The sequence below is a fragment of the Equus przewalskii genome, unplaced genomic scaffold, assembly GCF_037783145.1.
Source record: "Equus przewalskii isolate Varuska unplaced genomic scaffold, EquPr2 ChrUn-13, whole genome shotgun sequence".
NCBI classification, from domain to species: Eukaryota; Metazoa; Chordata; class Mammalia; order Perissodactyla; family Equidae; genus Equus; species Equus przewalskii.
Genome location: NW_027228750.1, coordinates 8,435,487 through 8,457,520, shown reverse-complemented (window position 1 = coordinate 8,457,520; position 22,034 = coordinate 8,435,487). Strand labels below are relative to the sequence as shown.

Genomic DNA, 22,034 nt, shown 5'->3' with positions numbered 1-22,034 from the left:
ATATACCTCTTTGGCATGAGGATTATTTGGGGCTGATTGCTTTTAATAAAATGCAGACAGGAAAGGAGGCTCTGAGGGGTGGAACTTGCTTGCCCTTTGTTAGGAGACATTTACATTGTAAGGGAAATCTCCATCTGTAAAGGTGCCTCCCTCTCTGTACCAGGAAGAACTGGCAGCAGGGATGACTTTATCTCTAGAAACTCTTAATCAATGCCAAAGGCAAGGACTTAAATCTGCATAATAATCTTATTCCTGTTTCTGGTAACCTCCTGTAACTGACTCCCCCACCCCCAACATCCTCCTTTGTCTTTAGCTGGATATGATATTTAAGGTGGTGGCTTCAGCCATTTTGTTGAGTTGCTCAGCTTGCCTGAGCCTCTCCCATGTATATATGTTATAAAGCTTTGTTTAATTTTCTCCTGCTATTCTGTCTCATGTGAATTTAATTCGTTCTCCGGCCAGACGAACCCAAAGAGGGTAGAGGAAATGTCTTCCTCCCCTACACCTCCTACCTTCAAGCCAGGCTATTTTATATATTTTTTTTTCTTTTTTGAGGAAGATTAGCTCTGAGCTAACTACTGCCAATTCTCCTCTTTTTGCTGAGGAAGACTGGCCGTGTGCTAATATCCATGCTCATCTTCCTCTACTTTATACGTGGGAGGTCTACCACAGCATGGCTTTTGCCAAGTGGTGCCATGTCCGCACCTGGGATCCAAACTGGTGAACCCCGGGCCTCTGAGAAGCTGAACATGTGCACTTAACCACTGCACCACCGGCTGGTCCCCCCCCTCTTTTTTTCTGAGGAAGATTAGCCCTGAGCTAACTACTGTCAGTCCTCCTCTTTTTGCTGAGGAAGACTGGCCCTGAGCTAACATCTGTGCCCATCTTCCTCTACTTTATATGGCTTGACAAGCAGTGCCATGTCTGCAGCTGGGATCCAAACTGGTGAACCCTGTGCTGCCGAGAAGTGGAACGTGCGAACTTAACCGCTGCACCACCGCGTATAATTTTTTTAAAGTTTTGCTTATTTGTCTTGGTCAGTCTTAAATTCAGGCCAACTGCTCTAGACTCTTTCAACAATGACCAAAAAATAAACATATCTAATCTGTATTGAGTACCTAACACTCATTTCTTCATTCAACATTTAATAATATTTTTTCCCTTCTTAGGTGTGCTTGATTTCTTGTGGGGAAGCTGTGAGGGGACCCAAAAATGATTAAATCCTAAAGGGACTAACAGTTTTGTTCGGAGACTTGCTATAAAGCTGTGAAATGTTGAGTAATAATAAGAACAATTTAAGACAGGAGTAGAAGAGCTATCAGAAGGCAGCACTTGATTGATTGCTGAATAAGTGGTGCGGACAAGAATGCTATGGTTTTGAGATATTATACATTGATTCCAGGAGATTGAATTGGGCTGGGTATAGCTCAAGGGGTAAACTGGCATAGAGAGGCACTAACAAAAATTTCCAAAATGCAATGAAGGAGATCCCCTTGCAGGCAGGCTTTGAGGAAAAGAGAGAGAAAGATATTAGTTTATCCTGAATCCCATGAAGTAAGAGGAAAAATTTTATCATTGTGAGGCAGAAGTAAACTATGGTTTAGTATCTCCAGCATTAAGTAGGAAAAAGTCAGACACAGACATTTATTTATCTTAAAAATCTTTATTGAATCTATTTTGTTTTCCTCTCCAGAGCCAAGGATACAATGGTGACCCTGATAGCCATGGCCCCTGCTCTCTTGGAGCTTACAGAATAGAAGTGTGGATCTATAAGGTGCTATGGGAGCACAGAGGAGAGACTGCCCAGCTGCCTTGAGGGTTAGTAAAGGCTTCCTAGAGGAACTGACATTTTGGTTGAGACCTAAAGTTCAGATAGGACTTAATAGCTAATTAAGGGGGCTTAGAAGTGCCAGAAAGATTGTTCCAAGCAGAAAAAGCAGCATGCATCATGACCCCAAAGTGAAAAAGCATGTGGTCTATTTTGCAAAAGAGAAGTTTAGTTTGCCGGAGCCTAGTGTTTGAGGCAAGAAGCCACAAGGGTTGAGGCTGAAGAAAAAAGTAGGGGCCCGATTATGAAGGATCTTGGGCTTTGGAGATAAGAGCAGGCGCTGAGAAAGAGATAAGAAAAATACCTTCTTGAAGGGTTTTATCAGGAGGGTGGCATGAGATTTGCACTTATGAAAGGTCTCTTTGGATGCTGTGTGAAGAGTAGACTGAAGGGGCAGGTAGCATAATTAGGAGGCTGTTATAGTCATTCAGGCAAGCGGTGACAGTGCTGAACGAGAGCAGTAGCTGTGGGAACCGTGAGAAGTGGGTGGGTTTGACAGATATTTAGGAGTCAAATTCTGTAAGATTGATGATGGGTTGGATGTGGAAGGTGAGAGAGAGGGAAGCGTCAAGGATACTCCCAGGTTTCTGGCTCTGACTGTATTGCAATTACATTCTGCCTCTCACTGATTCATTGGATGCATTAATCTGGGCATGGACTCTCTAAGTGGTTTATTTGAGTGATCTATAGATGAGTGCACCCCTTTCCACTCCAATCCCCATCACTGCTCTCATCTCTGTATGCTATATCTCATTTCTCTCATGAGACCTTACTAAATCCCAGAAAATTCAAATTGGGGATGACGGTGGTGGAGGGAAAGAACGACTAAAGGATTAAAGATGGTCATTTTATTCAACTTGGTTTATTTTGTTTCCAAAGGACACATTTTTTTCCCCCTGCTTTTGGTCTGATCCATAGTATGAATTCCCTTTTCTAGGTTTGTCTGCTGCTCACAGTGACAAACCAGTGCCACTTAGAGAAATAAACGAAGACTTCTCTGCTTTGTGGCTGGCAAGGAGGACCTGACCTTCATTACCCAACAGCTAAGAAAACATGATCTCCTCCCTTTCTAAGTGCATCCAGGCTCCTTTTCCTAACAGATTGGAGAGGGGAACCACGGAAGGCCAGAGCTGGCTCTGGGCAGGGGAATCCCCTCCCTTCTACTTGGCTGAAAAATCTTTGAGAGGTAAAACAAATATCATAGCAGAACTGTCAGTCTGCTATGGAGTTGCAATGGAGTTGCAAACTAATGGAGTTGCAAACTAATGGAGTTGTGTAGGTGAGGGGGAAGTCAGAGGAGGCCAGAGAGAGATGTCTGACAGGTGGCTCAGCTTCCAGTGGACAGAGAGGGCACCTGGACTGCCAGCACGGAAGCCAGGGAAATTATGTAGGTAATTAGGCAGTGCTCAGCTCAGGCTCACGGGGGGAAGGGCAGGGAAGGTTTGGGAGGCATCTTTTTAGACAGCATCTTCAAACTGCTCCAGTAATTTAGAAAAAACCTGGAAGGTTTCTCTAACCCTTCCCCTTCTGCATTAGAAACCAGAGAATGCTGCTTTAAGACTGCAGTGAAAGTGGCAATGCTGCTGGAGACATCAATTTTGTGAGTCTCTGAAAACGACTAACATCCATTCCAAGAGAGCTTTCCCCACACGCCGGGGTGAGGTGTGACAGAAGTGTGACAGAGGCCCTTGTTTCCATCAGTTTTTCGAAACGTTCCCGAGAAGTTTGATCTTGTTTGGCAGGTGCTTCTTGCCAGCTGTGGTGGTAAAATAATGAGGACTCCCCACTCGTGAGCCGTTTTTCATCTTGGTGGCACTTTTTGAAGCCCTGCATCATTAGCCAGGCTGGAAATGGTTTTCAAACATTCCTTTGTGCGAGCAGGCAAAGCAGGGGCACAGATTGCCGTAGGTGAACAGAGCACAGTGCCGGGGGTTTTGTGTCCTGTGGGAAGGCTCAGACCATCCTTCTGTGGCTGCACTGTCCCCAGAATTGGCAAGAGTGGGGAGGGTCAGAGGCCCTCAGTATCTCCTGGGTCACTTAGTAGTATGTCACAGAAAGGATGAGGCAAGAAGGACACGTCACAGCAAATGGGATTGGAAGAAAAATAGCAAAGATCATTCTCTCCCCCCTGTTTTGAGGCATGGTGTGGGCTGGGGAACTTGATGAGGTTTAATCTGTCTCACATTAACCTTACCTTTTGTCTCACATCAGAGACCGAGCTCAGGTCTGCGTGAAGGCAACTTGTAAAGTGAGTAGAGGGGGTCCAGATGCTTTCATTTCGCGATTTCCAGATCCTAATGCTGGTATTCTCAAACCTTGGTTTATATCCTAGTCATCTGGAAGCTTTGTTTTCAAAAAGTAGGTTTTCACAGGGCCAGCCCAGTGGCATAGTAGTTAAGTTCATGCACTCCACTTCAGTGGCCTGGGGTTCACAGGTTTGGATCCCGGGCATGGACCTACACACCACTTATAAACCATGCTGTGGCGGCATCCCACATACAAAATAGAGGAAAATTGGCACAGATGTTAGCTCAGTGATAGTCTTCCTCACACACACACACAAAAAGAGTAGGTTTTCAGGATTGGCTTCAGAATCTCTGAGTCTGAATATCCAGGTCCAGAAACAGACCACCTGTACTTTTAACAAGCCCCTTGGCAGCATGAAATGCACATGGATGATTGGGAATCATTGTATTTAAGCAGCTGCTCTTGAGAATTCTGCATTCCTCAGGCATCCAGAGGCCCAAGGACCTCAGAGTGTGGGTGTGTGACGCCACAGATGTGTTTGAGGGCTCCAGTGGAGGAGCGTGGGAGCCTCGGGTCCAAAACAAAGGGCATCGCCAGGGACAGCCAGGGCGCTACTGAAGATGCAGAGGGAGCTGTCAGGCCAGGAGAGCAGGCTCTGATTCTGAAATGTCAGAGCTGCTTAGGAAGCCTCTCTGGAGATCTGTTTGCTCCCAAAGAATGAGATAATAATTGCATTGAAAATTCCAGAGAAGCAGAAGCCTTGTAGAACACATTGGAAATTTTAATCACTTTCTCAGAAAGGCTTTGATTAACATTCTTTTTAGCCCTTCCTAGGTGTGTCCTAAGCCTCCCTCATTCCAGCTGACAGGTAATTAGCAATCTGGCCGGGGAGGGAGGCACAGGCTGCACCGATCAAGTAACACAATGTGTGTGAAGACAGTGCCTAAACTGTAAAGCCTGCAAATGACAGGGATGCTCCTATCCCGCACACATTCATACTCCTGTCACCCAGGACCACCCAGAAGTCTGAGCACACCATTTGGTCTTGCATCGCTGCTTATGCTGTCCTCCCACTGCCCAGGATGCCCTTCTGTGCCTTCCCAGCCTCTGAACTCCCAGTTTTTTCTCAAAGCTGAGCTCAAATGAAACTAAAGTATCTCCATCCCCCTGGCAGAATTAAGTGCTCTGTGCCCACCTCTATTAAGGCCACTTGAAAAAGGCTGCATAATCTCTGGCATGTGGTAGCTGCTTGATAACTATTCTCTTCCTTTATCTCAGCGTTTCTTTATTTGCGTGTTTCTCCCCTTCAGGATAAGAAATGAACTTATTCTTCTTGGTATCCTCAAAAACTATATGAAGCCTGGACTAGTGGGTGCTCAGCAAATGTTCATGGAATGAAAACAATAAACATTGGCCAGAGACTGGGAGATGTGAGGTGGAAAGAAGTGGGTTGTCATGCTATCCAGAGCCCCCCTAGAATGTTAGATTTACCTAAGATTTAATCTAAGAACTGTATGAAAGAAGCTGTTCTAATTTCAACGCCTAACCACTAAGAAAATCCTGGCCAACATACCTAGTTCTAATCTCATACAGTCTTGGTTGTAAACAGTAGCTCGTTGTGTTGTGTTAGTTTATAGTTCAGAGGATTTGCCTCTTCCTGCCTCAGTTTTTCCATCTGCAATGTGGGATGGAGCAGATCATGACTATAATGAGTAATCCTGCCTTCCCTCCTTCTCTAATACATCTTTAGAAGAAGACAGCCGTTGCTGGGGGTGGATGTGTATAGCTCTTAGGAAAACAGAGCCACTTGTTACATGTAGCAAGAAGGGCAGGGTTTGAGATGGAGAAAAAGTGAAAGAGAATCAGAACTGCTTTTTTTCTTCCTCATCTATGATGCCACACTCTGCATTTACTTACCCTACCCTGCAAATAAGAGAAAGCAGCTGCCAACAGCAGAGCCAGCATTGCAATGCCAGCAAGTTACAGAGAACCTTCTACTTAAAGTGGGATCCTCAGATCAACACATTGGCACCATCCTAAAAAAGGCAGAATCTCGGGTCCCACCCCAGATCTGCTGAATCAGAACTTGAATTTTAATAAGAGCCATAGGTGACTCACACACATTAAAATTTGAGGAGCACGGGCATAGAGTAGTCTTAAAAACATTTCTGAAAGTGAAATGAGAAGCAGGGAAGAATAGACGCTGAAGACAATAAAAAGATGCTCTGTCCGTCAAGATAAAGTGAAACGGAATGAATTTTATCAAGAAAATAACTAGAAAACTACTGTGGTGAGGTGATGGGAGAAAGGGAGGAAGGCTTTTATTTAGCTGCAGAATTACTCAGGGAGTTCACAGAGAAGAGGAAAACATCAATGTGTGAGCTCAGATCAAAATGCAGGGCACCCACCCCAGCACAGTGAGAGGAGCCTAAACAGACTCGGTGAAGTGACAGCTCTCCCAGCCCTGCCCTGTCAGATCTCATCCCCAGACTTGCCCAATCACTCACTCAAGCTACCCATGACCTTGCCCTGGGGGTGATGGTGGTGGGGAGAAGGGTAGGAAGGGGGGGGGCGGCGAGAGGGGGTTAGTGAATTCTCTTGTTTTCATTTAGTTGGAGTCTTAGACTGAATCCTCCTCCCCCACCAAGGGTTGAGACTGGGTTGGGGAGTCTCTCTGTGGGATACGAAGTGTTAAGAAAACAAAATTCAACTGAATTAATTTGAAGATCTAATTGGCTTTATTCAATGATTCATGAATCAGACAGCTTCTCATCTAGCAAGAAGAGAGATACTCAGAGGAGTTATACAAAATGGAAGGTTTTTATGGGAAGAAGGTGGGGGCAAGGAAGTTATTAGCAAAAGAAAAGAAAGGATTATTTTGGGCAAGGACTTCTTCCCTTTAGGGGGAAGGGAATAGCAAGGATTTTATCTCCCAGATTGCCTCTTCTTCCCCTGGGGTGGGGACGGTGGTGGGGAGGTGGGGAAAGGAGAAAGCTCATCAGTACTGACCAGAAAATCCCAGATTGGTTGATTAAGGTTATATTTCTAGAGAAAGTTGAAACTAGAATTAGATTGGGTATCAAATCTAGGTTTGGTGTTATGCACTTTAGTACAACTAGCACCATTTTGGGCCTGTGGTTTTCTCTTTCACAAAAGCGTACTTGTGTGTTTGTGTGTGTGTGTGTACTGTGCGTGCGTGTTTACACACACATGCATATCTTTAGCTGAAGTATCATTTACGTATAATAAAACACACAGGTCTGAAGTGTTCAGTTTGATGAGTTTTGACAAGTGTATACACACACCTGTGTATGTACTGAACAAGATATATTTTCATCACCCCAGAGAGTTTCCATGTGTCCCTTCCCAGTCAATCACTTTCTCCCCATCTACCCAGAGGTCAGAAGTGTCTGATTTTCATCACCATAGATTAGTTATGCCTGTTCTTGGGCTTCATAAGTGGAATTGTAACTACTGGCCCATTTAGAGGAGTTTGAACATACCCCATCTCTTATCAACAAAAGTGATTAAGTGATTAAGAATTGTCTATCAGAAAGACTCCAAAGTCATGTAGCCAGAAGATGCACAAAAGAAGAAATCGTGACCTGAAGTGACCATGGAATCAAAGACCCTCCTTCTCAAGGAACCCAAGGACAGGAACACTACCGAAACTTGAAAGTGGGACCCTTATCAGGAGTGAGAGGTCCCTCATTCAGGAAGCTCCGGTGTTAAAATTCCTTCCCCACCTCATCAAAAATGTTTAGAACCCCATCATAAAAGTTTAGAACCCTGTCACAAATGTTTAAAACCTTACCATAAATGTTGAAGCCCACAAAACAAAACCTGGCTTGCCAGTGTTTCCATGTGTCAGCCTGTTCTCCCTAACCTCTTCAATTTCGCCCCAAATCCTGAATCCAGGAGACAGATCTGAGGGCACACACACCCTGCCTCCCTGCAGATCAATCTCACAGAATAAAGCTGACTTCTCCCCCAAGAGCTGATGCCGTAATTAAATGACTTTTTTACTTACGTGCATCGAGCAAGAGAAGCCCAGTTTTGTGTAGTAACAGAATCATACAGGATAATGAAGTACATACTCTTTTACGTCTCACTTCTTTCACTCAACGAAATGTTTTTTGTGATCTGTCTGTGTTATTGCGTGTATCAGTAGCACCTTCCTTTTTATTGCTAAGTAGCAGTCCACTGTATGGAGATGACGTGTTTACCCATTCTCTTGTCAGTGCACATTAGAGTTACTTACAGTTTCTGGTTCTTATGAGTGAGGCTCCTCTGAACATTCTTGTAGAAGCCATTTGTGGATATTTTTTGTTTATTATTTCTTGGGGATAAATATCTAGAGTACAATTTCTGGGTCATAGGTAGATGCATATTTAAATTTATAAGGACAGCCAGTTATTCAAAGTGGTTGTGATATTTCAGCCTCTCTCATTGGCAACACATGAGAGTTCTAGTTGTTCCGTATCTTCCTCCCATGAGTTGGTGTTAACAAATTTTTTTTTATTTTTAGCCATTCTAGTAGGTGCAAAGTGGTACCTCATTGTGGTTTTAATTTATATTTTCCTGATGACTCACAATGTTGAGCATTTTTTCATGTGCTTATTGGCCATTTATACGTCTCCTGTGAAGAGTCTGTTCAAAAAATTATCTTACCTTTTATTGTTGATTTGTAGAAATTCTTTGCATATTTGGATATGAGTCCTTTGTCAGATATATATATTGCAAATATTTTTTCCAGTCTGTGGATTGCCTGTCCATTTTCTTAATTGTGATTTTTGATGAGCAGAACTTTTTTCTTTTAAAGATTGGCACCTGAGCTAACAACTGTTACCAATCTTCTTTTTTTTCTTCTCCCCAAAGCCCCCCTGGTATATAGTAGTATATCCTAGTTGTGAGTGCCTCTGGTTGTGCCATGTGGGATGCTGCCTCAGCATGGCCGGAAAAGCGGTGCCATGTCTGCACCCAGGATCTGAACCTGCAAAACCCCGGGCCGCCGAAGCAGAATGCACGAAGTTAACCACTCGGCCACAAGGCCGGCCCAGAAATTTTTAATGTTTATGAAGTACAACGATTTTTTAATATTTAGGCAGGATCATTTTTTTCTTATACACCTCGTGCTTTTTGTGTCCACAGTAATCTTTGCCTCCCTCAAGGTATAGGAGAATATGAAGGTGAAATTCTAATTTTCTTCTTGAAGTTTAATGGTTCTAGCTTTCACATTTAGGTCTATGATCCATCCCAAATTACTTTTGTATAAAATGTGAAACAGAGGTTCAGGTTTTCTTTCTTCCATAAAGATATTGTTGTTCCTGGACTATTTTCTAAAAAGAATATTTTTCCCCATAGAGTCAACTTTGGGCTTTGGTCAAAAGCTAACTGACTCTGTGTGTGTGGAACTATTTTTGGACTCTGTGTTTTGTTGCATGGATCTTTGTCTATCCCTATCTAGTGCTACACAACTTGACTGCTATATTTTTACTGTTACTCTTGAAATCAAATAGTAGAAATCTTCCAAATTTCCTCAACTTTTTAAAGATTGTTTTAACTATTCTAGATCCTTTATATTTCCATAAAAATCTTAGAAGCAGCTCCTCAAGTTTCTTTTAAAAAGTCTGTGATATTTTGATTGGTTTTTCATGGAATCTATAGATTAATTTGGAAAGAACGGCTATCTTAACAATATTGACTCTTACAATCGTGGATATGGCATATATCTCCATTTATTTAAGTCCTTTTAAGTTTCTCTTGAAAATGTTTTGTAGTTTTCAGTGTAGGCATCTTACACATTTCTCATTAGACTTATTCCTAGATAGTTAATATTTTTGTTACTATTGTGAATGGTAGTTTTAAATTTTATTTTTCATTTGTTTGTGGCTACTATATAGAAGTTCAATTGGTTTTTATGTATTGAACTTAATTTACATTTGAATGTTGAACCAACTTTGTGTTCCTGAAATAAACTCACTTAGGTTGTGTTACCGTTTTATAGATTTCTAGACATAATTTCCTAACATTTTGTTAATAATTGCACTTATGTTGATGGTCTGAAGTTTTGTTTTCTTATAATGCCTTTGTCTTTGATATCAAGATTCTGTGGGTCTCACAAAATGAGTTGGAAAATGTTCCTAATTAGCCTCTATATTTTCCTTCTTTTATGTGTTTTTTTTTTCTTGAGGAAGATTAGCCCTTCGTGAACATCTACCACCAATTCTCCTCTTTTTTCTTTTCTTTTCTTTTTGCTGAGGAAGACTGGTCCTGAGCTAACATCCATGCCCATCTTCCTCTACTTTATATGTGAGATGTGTGCCACAGCATGGCGTGCCAAGCGGTGTGTAGATCCACACCCAAGATCCAAACTGGCAAACCCCCGACTGCCGAAGCGGAATGTGAGAACTTAACCACTGCACCACTGGGCGGGCCCCTCTATGCTTTCTGAGTTAATGTAATATTAGTATTATTTCTTCCCTAAATATTTGATTGAATTTGTTGTTGAACTCTCTGGGACTGGAATTTCCCTTGTGGGAAGATTTTTGAATATGAATTTAATTTCTTTTTATTATTATACAGGCATGGCTTTAGATTTTCCATGTCTTGTATCAGTTTTGGTAATTTATGTCTCTCAAGAAATTTGCTTGCCTACTCTAAATTGTCTACTATATTGGTAAGAAGTTTTTCATTTTTTTTTTTTTTTGGAAGATTAGCCCTGAGCTAACTGCTCTCATTCCTCCTCTTTTTGCTGAGGAGGACTGGTCCTGAGCTAACATCCATGCCCATCTTCCTCTACTTTATATGGGGGACGCCTGCTACAGCATGGCTTGCTGAGTGGTGCTGTGTCCACACCTGGGATCCGAACTGGCGAACCTCAGGCCACCCAAGTGGATCATGTGCACTTAATGGCTGCGCCACCAGGCCGGCCCCATGAAGTTGTTCTTAATGTTGCTTTATTTTCCTTTTTAAGGCATGTAATATCTGTAGTGGGTCCTCTCCTTCAATGCTGATATTGAAAATTGATATTTTCTCTTTTTGTTCTCGATCAATGTTTGGGTTACTATTTCTACATAACGAATTATCCCTAATATTAGCAGCTTAAAACCACCAATTTAATTTACTTGTGATTTTGTGGGTCAGAACTTGGAGAAGATCTCAAATGAGCAGTTCTTGCTTGGGGTCTTTAGCTTGGTTGAATTCAGTTGTCAGCTGGGGCTTCAGTCCTGTGAGACGATCAGGCTGACTGTCCACGATGGCTGCCTCACAGGCTGGCAGCTGGTGCCGGCTGTCGGCTGGGAGCTGGGCTAGCATGGAGTGTCTCCAATAGTCTCTCCAGCACGGCAGCTGTCTTCCTCCAGAGCGATCATCCCAAGAGAAACAGGTGGAAGCTGCTTGGCCCTCTGACACATCTTGGAAGTAAAGTAGTGCCACGTCTACCAAATTCTGTTGATTACAAACAAAGTCACTAAGGCCAGCCCAGATTAAAGGATGGAAGATATATTCCACCTCTTGACGGGAAGGGCATAAAATTTCACATTTCCTAACCTTCACAATCAGTATACGTGGATTTCATCAGTTTTATTAATCCTTTCAAATAATCAATATTTGATTCTGTTGATTTTATTTGTTGTTTGTCCATTTTAAAGGTTTAATTGGTTTCTGTTCTTACTTTTATTATTTATTTTCTTCTACTTACTTTGGATTTAATTTGCTTTTCTTTTTCTAGTTTATTAAGGTGGAAGTAAGCTTAGATCATTGATTTTATGCCTTTCTTCTTTTTCTAATAAAAAGATATTTAAAACTACAAATTTCCCTATAGGCGCTGCTTTACCTACATCCCATAGCTTTTAATATGTTGTGAAATTATCATCACTTAGTTAGAAATATTTTCTAATTTTCCTTGTGATTGCTTCATTGGCCCATGGTTACCGTTGCTTAATTTCTAAATATTTAGAGTTTGTCCAGATTGTTGTTGATTAGATTCAACTTTTCCATAGACAAACAATATACTTTGTGTCATTTTGTCCCTCTGAAATTTATTGAGGCTTGTTTTATAGTGCAGAACATAGTCTATATTAATGAATATTCCATGTGCATTTGAAAACAATATGTATTATGTGTTTTTTGGATATAGTAAAATATTCTACTAATGTCAATTAGATCTAGTTGGTTGATAGTGTTCAAATCTTTGATATCTTTCTTATTGTTTTTGTCTACTTGATTCTATCAATTACTGTGTGATGAGTATTAAAACATCCAACTGGGATTGTAGATTTACCTCTTTCTCCCTTTAATTCCTTCAATTTTTGCTTCATTTATTTTAAAGTTTTGATATTAGGAGCTTATGGGTTTCTGAAGGAATGGGAAGATGTCAACAGGATGATGGAGGATTGCTTGTTGTCAGATGTGCTTGCCTATGATCCTAAATATCTTTTGTCACCATTTGAATCAAGAAAAAAAATCCTAGGTGCGAAAGCTGCCCACACTTCAGTGAAGGGACTACTTGGGTTTTGTTCTTGTTTGTTTGCTTTAGTTAGGCACTTGTCTCCCAAAGACATAAACTCTAAAAGTCTTAACAAGGAACTAAGACAATATCCAGGCCCTGTCCGATGACATGTTTCTAGGAAGCTGGTGAACAGCAACTAATTCTTTCCCAGCTTATTAGACATTATAGCCTTGGGGTTTCATATAAATATAATCAAATTAGACAGACAGGTGGTTTTGCTGCAAGCCAGAGAGACATTAATCAAAACTGCTGGGATTCCAAGTATTCTTTCCAGAGAGCCGTGTGAGGAATGGCTGATGAGCACTTATGGGATCTCTGTGAGTACACAGCCCTGTGCTTGCCCCTGAGACATGTAAAGAGAAACAAGGGTTCAGACTGTGCCCTTAAAAAGTTTATATTCAGGCTGAGTAATCTAAAACCTCTAAGGGAAAAATTAGAGAAGAATAATGAATAACAATCCTCTCCTTTTGTATAACACTTTAAAATTGACAAAAGACTTTCATATATATTGACATCCTTTACTGCTCTCAGTAGTAAATAGTTAGCACAGGTATTGTTACTCCAGCTGTGCGAACAGGCTTAGCGTGTATCCATGACCCACTCTGGCTCCATTGGAAGCTGTTGCCTGTTTGTTATACAGTCTCTACCCTGGGGCCATGGAGAGAGCCAGTTACAGGTCCGAGACAGCTTAGGAGTCAGGCCTGACTACACTGTTCTCTTGGCTAGAGCACACTCAGTAAGAGCGAAGACTTGAAGCCAGACTATCTGGGTTTGAATCCTACCTCTGCATTTAACAAACTGCGTGAGCTTGGCAAATTATTTAGCTTTTCTGTGCCACTGTTTCCTCTCAACTTATAGATTAACCAATTACTGACAGTTCAAAATCAAATCTATAAAGTGGAATCAATTATGATGATAACATCTATCTCAAAGGTTGTTATGAAGGTTAAGTGAGTTACGATTGTAAAGTGCTCAGAATAGAATTTTAGAAATGCATTTCCCAATATCCTTGTTATATTAAAATAGGAAGGCAAATAGGAGTCTCATTCAGTCATTCAAATGATTATTTAAGTGTGAGTCATGCAACCATGCTGAGTATTGGTTTTACCATCTAAAGTCGCTCTAAACCATAATTTGCCTTCAAAAATTTAAAATAATAGCAACTAGTATGTTTTATAATATTTACTCGCCTCCTTAGTTCCCGCAGCTATGTGCTAAGTGCTTACTAAGTCTCAAGTACCAGGCTAAATCCATTACATATACGATATTATTTAACCCTCACAACTTATCTTCGAAGAGTCCAACTTTGATGGACTCTAAGGGTGAATTAACCATCACTGTCTTTGCCTCTGGGTCCTCTTAAAACAAGGACTGCTCCCTCCACTCTCAGTCTAGCTTCTTGGCCAGACTAACTGGGTCAACCTATCAATTGATGCCTCTGGAAATATTAAACATTCTGATCTTTCATCTGTCTGGCATTGATTGCAAAGGCAGTTTCAAGCCATGGGCAGGTAATAGAGCATAGGAGTTAGAATCAGAAGCGTTGCAAATGGACCTGAGTTGGAGTCCTGACTCTACCCTTTATTAGCTACATGACCTTGACCTTTATCATTTAAGTCATCCATTCAACAAACATTTTATGAGCATCTGTATAATTCCAGGCTCTGAGGATACGGCAGAGAACAAAAGAAACAATAATCTCTTCCCACATGGACCTTACATCCTAGTGGCTTTCTGACTCAACTTTTTCCTTTAAAATGAGAAAAACAATAGAGCCTTCTTTATAGGATTGCTGTGAGAGTATTTGGGATAGAATAGGGAAGGTGCTTAGCATAGTGCCCCTGGAACTTATTTAAAAAGTAATAATGTCACAGAAAATGCAAACACCTTCCTGAATTTGATATTTTTCAGACATCTCTTGACTACATAATAATATAGGAGAGTTGCCTGCCAGAATAGCAGTAATTTCTGGGATATCTTGTCTGAAGGTTACTCTTTCTTGGTCTCTTTTTCAAAGATAGCTACCTGAGCAAAAGATGAAAATACAGCCAAGACCATTTATTATAGCAATTTAGAAATATTTATGATAATCTAGAATAAGTTGAGAGGAAACGTCACTCACGTCTTTAACGTAGGAGCCAGCATCATCGGCTATTTAATTGTCCACCCTTCACTGTTTACATCAATCCTCAGACAGATACTGTAGACAAGATTAAGGGTCAGTGTTTCTCCTCTGAGCTTATCCTAAACATAAATATTATTGTGCTAAATCTGACCACACACATAGTAGTAATAGAAGGATTAAGGGGATAAAGAAGATTAAGATGAAGTGAACCTTTCTTCAATTCAGAACAGAAACCACTAATATCTGTAAATGTGTCCTCTGCCTTCTCCTGTTGAAGTGAACAGACACGGCCTCTGTCCTGTAAAAGAGCAGACCCCTAGATCCGATTCCATCTCTTTTCTCTGCATTATAACCATTTCCTTAGTCATCTTTCTCTCCCTAGGAGACTATAAACGTCTAAGAGGCTGTCACCTGCTTTTGCATTTTTCTGTCTTTTGTTCATATTATGATGCCTGGCACATATCTGGTTTTCAATGTCTGTTTATTGAGTTGAATTGAGAAGGCATTGATTTCCTCTCAAATTCTAGATGAAAAGATTATTGACTGGCTAAAACCGAATCTGTCTAACTCTTGGTTTTATAAAGATTTCTAAAAACATCAAAATAATGATGACAAAGTCATTTGAAAGCAGTTTGAATGGAATTTAGCTAAAGCCATTCAAAGACTTCAATCGAAATCTTTTTACAAACAACGTGTCATCTCAAAACAATAAATTTATCATTAGCTTCCAGTGAGGAAATATTACTACTAAAATCAGAAGTAGGATCTGCCTAATAGTGGATACAATTCCAATATTAAATGGTTTAAAATACCCTCTTATTATCTACTACCTCTTTTTAGTTTGTTTATTTAAACAACTTGGCATTAATAATAATCTGGTTGCACATTCTCTGGTTATAACAAACAAGAAGACAAACATTCTCTTGTATTTGAGGACTTGATTTTATAATTTTCAATTGAGTGTGAATATACGAAGAGACTTCAAAAGCTGCTGAAACTTTTGGTTGATTATTTCAGGAAGGTTAGTGAATGAAGAGTTAATAAAAAAGGAAGAGTAAAAATATAGTCTGGAAAACTTGGGAACAAGAGTATGGGGTCAAGAATTAGGGGATAAGAGTCACTCAACTAGTATTTATTGAGCACCTAATATGTGCTTGCCACTGTCTGGGTTTTGTGGATATAGAGATGGACCCCGCCCTTGTGGAGCTGACATTTAAGTTGGAGAGCATCCATTCAAGGAGGTTCTAATAACGCTGAATCTCAAAAGGGTCTTCATCCCTTAGCTTCATGGAGCTTCTTGGCCCTACGCAAATGTACAGAGTCCCTTTCTACCTAGGAACTCCACAGATTCAGAGAAATTAAGAGGGAAAAACAGTCACATAAAACAGGTGCTGTTACAACCTTCCTTGGGGCATGGAGTGCCTACTTGTCTTACGTTTACAAAAGCAAGAAAAGCTACTCAAGTAACTTTTCCCTAGACAGAGAGATATGTCCCAAGGCAACTGTGTTTACCTATGCTGAGAATTGGCTGGGAACTTCCCTGCTAAAATTATAAAGTAAATAATAATAATAATAGAGAAAAAAATTTTTCTGTCTCACCAGGCATCTCCATAACACAGCTATCTCAAAAGGATCACATGCAAATTAAAGAAGATAAAGTAAAGTGCCTAGCATGGTGTCCGGCATGAGGTTAGTGTTAAACACCCACCCCCACAACATACACACGCATTTCCTTCCTCAGCGGCTGTGAGAAGTACACTCCCCCTGCTTCTGAGAGAGAATATAAATCAGGCTCCTAATCATTCAGCTCAGGCCCTCGGCCCCACCTCCTGCACATCTGGTGTGTAAAGCAAGTGAATCTCTCTTTAATCAACAACACAGAATCATGGCATTTCCGACCCTCATCAAAGAATTCAACCAGGAACTGATTGCAATGCAGCTCTTGCCAAATGCTTACTGGGGAAAGTTGATACTTGAGAGAAACTGCCTAATAGATATATGATTTACATGCATTCTTCTTTTAAGCTTTTTCTTTGAATTAAGAAATTATCGGAATACTTACTTGCACTATATTATTGCAATTCTCTATAAAATCTTTTGTTGAATTAAAATATGCTGCTTATTTATCCACCTTTTAAAGAATTTATATTAAAAATATCTGCCTAGCGTAGAACCTGGCCCATTGTAGGTTCTTAATGAGTATTTGAATATTAAAAGGATGAATCTGCTTGAACAAGGTTTATTTCTTTTTCCCCCCTCAATACACCCATAAGTGAAAACATTCATTAGAATTTCCTTTTTATTTCTTCTCTCTCTAGGGAACTACTCTTTATCCTTTACATCTTAGCTGGATGTCACCTTCTTTCCAGTGCCCCCATCACTCCCAGGCGGGGTTCTACTAAGCTCTTTCTGCCCTGCTCCCACCTTTATTACAGCATCAGTCACATCTTATCTGTTGTTGGCACTACTGTCTCCGTGCTGGACTGTGAGCCACTTCAGGACATGACTGTGTCTTTTTCATCTTTGTAACTGCAGCGTAGGGCACAGGGCCTGGGCCACAGTAGGTTAAGAAAGCTTTAAATGTCAAAAGAAGAAATAAAGCAATTCAATGTCCCTGATACAAACACCAAGTGAATATTTCTTCTTTGAATTCAGTAACAGGAAAACTTGATATTTCTAATACAGTTTTTTGAGCTCTTGCTTTACATAAAAAACTTTCCTGACATAATGGAGATCTTTATGGCCCCTACCACTAAGGAGTTCTCTATTAGGTGAAGGAGACAGACGTATCTACAGGACATTCAAGGTAGTTTGGATTTAATGTTCTAATAGCAGTACAGAGAAAGTGCTCATGGGAGCATGGGCGGTGGAAGAGATTAATTCCAACAAGGAGATAAAGGAGGCTTGTTGCTTGAGGTTGACTTTGAATGGATAGAATTTTAACAGACAGATATAGAGATGGGAAGAAGATGCCAGATAGAGAGAATAGCTGTCTTCCTTTACTTGTCTGTGACTCTGAGGTTTCTGAGTGCACGAACTGTACTTTCATCTTTCTATCTACAAATGCCTAGAATGGCCCTGGCATATGGTAACTTTTCAATAGATGCATGCTGGAAAATAAAGTTCTTGAGTATAGAGGTAAATAAGACTGGAAAGGATGGTTGAAACCAAATTGAGAAGGTCATCGTTTTGTTTGCTGTGGGTACCATTGAACGTTCTTGAGTTGCAGAGAGATGCAATTGGATCAGGTTGTCTGTGAAGGATGAATTGAAAGAGAAAGAAATTGGAGACTAGGAAAGCAGCTAGATGATAGGTACAGATGAGAGTCAATGAGGGTGCTTATTAAGCAGTGGAAGTGGAAGGGACAAGGAAAGGATGAGGGTCTTCTGGTTTTAAGTTGACATTTCTGCCTACTTCACTTTAAAAAATCACCTAAGCAATAAGAAAAGACTAGAATAAAACATGCATTCCATCACTAGTGAAACTAAGAAAACATACATAATCCCAAACCACAGTATATAAAGACAAAAACTACATGGGATGTTGGGAATTGATTTAGCAGAACAGAGAAAGCTTAAAAAGATTAAAGTTAAGTGTCTGTGCATGTGTATATCAGTGAGAACTAATCCTATTCACTCTGAAGAATCCTGAAGAGACTGAAAACTTAGAGGTACCAGGTGCTGTGGAAGGTGGAGGTGTGGTATTGTTAAAAATGGGGGAATTGATTGAAAGTCTGTAAAAGGATTAGTTAGACCTTCAGGACTCCACTCTGCACATCCAGACGATTATCCCTTTCTGACTTTGATGGGGGAGAAGAGATTTATTCTCTAAAGCAACTGAACCAGAGGGCCTCTGAATTCAGAGACACCAGACATGGAAGAGGGCTTGGGTGAGGTGACCAACTGAAATGAGAAGAACTACATGAAAGGCTGCATGCTGAATGGTGAAGCACTCAGCCCCTTTCCCTATCCCCAAGAAGACCAGCTGCCACACTTATACTCTCATGAGAGGAGATTTGCTCATTCTTCTCTGGAGACTCTCAATGACCCTGCAGAGGTGGGGAGGGAAGGAAACACACACACACACACACATTCCCAAGGAAAACATCCAGCGTATAAGTTGAATTCCAGCAGTGATCTGCCTTGCCCAATCACAAAGGAATTCCAATCAGTCTTTTAGTGTCTCACTCTCAAAAACAAGTGGAAGGTAAAGGGTCCAGATTTTTGAGAAAGGCTTACAACATAAAAAGCAGAGAGAAAAGTAAAGAACTCCAAGAAAACAAAAGGCAGAAGAAAACTTACTTTAAAGAAAACTAGAATTAGCATCCTCAGACAGACAAGGATGCTATAAAAAAGAAACAATAAGAGAATAAGAAAAAGCTCTCATAAATAAGCAATATAGCTAAAATTAAAATTTCAAAAGAAGAATTGGAAGATTAAGTTGAAGGAACCTCATTGAAAGTAGAACACAGTGACAAAAATACAAATAACAAGAGAGAAAAGATAAGGAAATTGGAATATTCAACCTCTGATATCAAACTAATAGAGGTTGTAGAAATACAGTACAGAGAAAATGGATGAAACAAAATTATCAAAGAAATAATTTGATAAAATTTTGGAAAACCAAAGTACAAAGGTATCTAGATTGGAAGTCCAAAATGTGTTCCTCTCAAAATAAATTTTTAAAAAGGCTACATCAAGACATATCCTCATGAAATTTAGTACACCAGGAATAAGAAATTAATAGAAAAACATTCCAAAGAGAAAAACAGGTCATATACAAAGGTTTAGCAATTAGCAGCTACCCTGTAAGCTAGAAGCCAGTGGAGAACTACATTCAGTATTATGAAGAAAAATTATTTAACTCTAGGAATATACAATTAGCTAAATTATCAAGATATGTGATGACAGAATAAAGATATTTTAGACATACAAAAATCTCAACAAACCTACCTCCAATGTATTATGTCCCAAGAAGCTATCAGGCAATATGTTCCACCAAACAAGAAAAGAGGAAGTACGAAGTCCGAGGAGGACAGTATCCAACACAAGAGAGAGGGGAAGGGAATTCCCAGGCTAGTGGTGAGGGAAAGTCTCGGGACAACAGCTGTGTAGCAGACCTAGACAGTAAACAGCCCATAGAACAGAAAGATTAAAGGCTCAGGAGATGATGCTCCAGGAAAAAATAGATGGTATGATAGCAAACTGCATTTGAGAAGTTGTTGGAGAAAATAAGGAGATTGAGCCCTTCATTGGTACATAGGATACTAAGTAAATGAGAAAAAAAAAGAAAACAACAAGGCAAGTATTAACCACGTGAAAAACCTGAAGTTGAACAAGGAAGTAATCATAATAATAGTACACTACTTGACATAGGAGTAAACAGTGTTTACGTGGTTTCAATAAGGAAAATATTACATATTGATGGAAATAAAATTGTGACATAACAATACAGATAAAAAGATTAAAGAGGAGCGAAGTCACGGGGAGAGGTTGAGAGAGTTTGAGAGAGCTAAGCGTTCATTCATTATCAAAGGAAGTCAATACGTAACAAGCAGTATTGGAGAATCAAGAAAAAGCTGTACAAGCTTATTTAGAATTATAAAGATAAATACTAGAAGAAATAGCTAAAATAATTGAAAGTGGTTACAACTTTGCTAGGCCACTAGATGTGGTGGTGAAGATTGTGCATTTCTCAACTCTAGAGGGTGCCATTCCCATCATAGAGCATTTAAATGGTTGAGTTTTGCACAACCTGCACAGCTTTACCCAGCAGTTCTGCCTCTCGGGAGCAGGACCAGCAGTGGGGCACATTGATGTGAGGCCAGGACTGCTCTACTCAGTTATAAACATTTTAGCATTAATTGCTTTTTAAAATTGTTTGATTTTTTAAAAATCTAAAATAAGCAAGAAAAGAGAGGATGGATTTGAGTCATACTTCTGGAATAGCTCACTGGGATTTGGCAGCCTCTGAGGGTCAGGCGGATGAAAAGGAGTGTGGAAATTAAATTGGCTTTGGAAGGCCTGTAGCGGGGCTCTGCTGCTGTATCATACATCCTCAATTACTCCAAACAGGAAGAAACACGTGCTTGCGTCTCCGGCAAGAAGTGCAACTACTTTACTACTGAAGGAAGACTTTTCTCCCCTCCTGGCAACAGCCCAGTCAGTGAGTGCCACAGCTCAGCCAATAAGAAGCCATGCCACCCCGGACTGTTACTTTCCTTCAATGGACTTTCGTTTAGAACAGCCCCTCCCTACTCCCCTTTGCTCTATAAAAGCACCCCCTTCCTTTGTCTCTCCAGATTTGCCTATGGTTCACCATAGCATGCACAGCCTCAGTTGCAATTTTTTGCTGATCCTGAATAAACTCATTCTTGCTGGAGAAATAAGAGACTATCTGTTTGCTTAGGTCAACAGAGGACAGTAAAGGGAGCCAAGAATAATCAGTTATTTGGGGAGGAGAAAGAGAGAGAGTTAGTATCATAGAAGTCAAAGGGAAAGAGTTACCGGAGGAGGTAATGGCCAATAGCAACACCTGCTGGTGACTGGGTAATTGTGCAGGCTTTGGTACTGGAAGTCATGGGACAGAGTCTCACTCAGCTCTATCACCTTCTGAGTGGCTGTTTCTCACCTAAAAAATGGTGATGATGATACCAACCTCACAACATCCTTTTGCTGCAGCATTCATGAAATATAGAGTAACAATTTTGCTGGAGTAAGAAATCACTTTTGGTGTCCAGTTTTACCTCTTGGCGATAATTTCATTAAACTAATAGAAGCATTATCTGGGGAAAGGGCTATGCTATTGAAAAAAAATTTTATTTTCCAAGTTGTATTAATTCCTTCAAAGGCTCTTGGGAAGATATTTTTCTTTTAAATTGCACTGGGGTTAGGCTCCACTTCCTTAAAGCAGAGAGCTGCAGCTGGGATTTCTGAGGCTCTTGGGAGAATCCCATGGAAATTCTCTGGTCCTGAGGAGTAGACAGCAGGGGACTGTCTGCCTCTTGCCAGAGAGGGAAAATAACCTTCCTGCTGCAGAACTCTAGCTGCAAGATGAGCTTCCCTTTCCCTGGGAGTAGACACAGAGCAGGGACATTAAAGTGATGCTGTCACAACTCAGTCCAGATATGACTTTCAAAAAAAAACAAATTGGATCTTGAGCCTGGAGGCGTCTGGCCTAGAGTCTGAGCCCATGCACAAGGGAGCAAAGAATATCTGGGAGGAGGAAAAACCTGGCGTGGAGTGCTGCTCCAAGTTCATCAAAATCCCAAACCTCTTCTAGCTTCTGGAAGGAGTCCCCCTTGAAGTGACCCTACCCTGTAA

General features: G+C 40.6%; 1 long non-coding RNA gene across 1 annotated transcript; it reads right to left on the bottom strand.

The window, feature by feature from the left end:
- Positions 1–6,221: 6,221 nt before the first annotated feature.
- Positions 6,222–19,953, bottom strand: LOC139081587 (uncharacterized). Its single transcript, XR_011536714.1, has 3 exons — positions 19,665–19,953; positions 14,710–14,787; positions 6,222–11,524 (listed from the first exon to the last, which is right to left on the bottom strand). It is a non-coding gene; the product is annotated as an uncharacterized lncRNA (long non-coding RNA).
- Between the last annotated feature and the right edge of the window lie 2,081 nt (positions 19,954–22,034).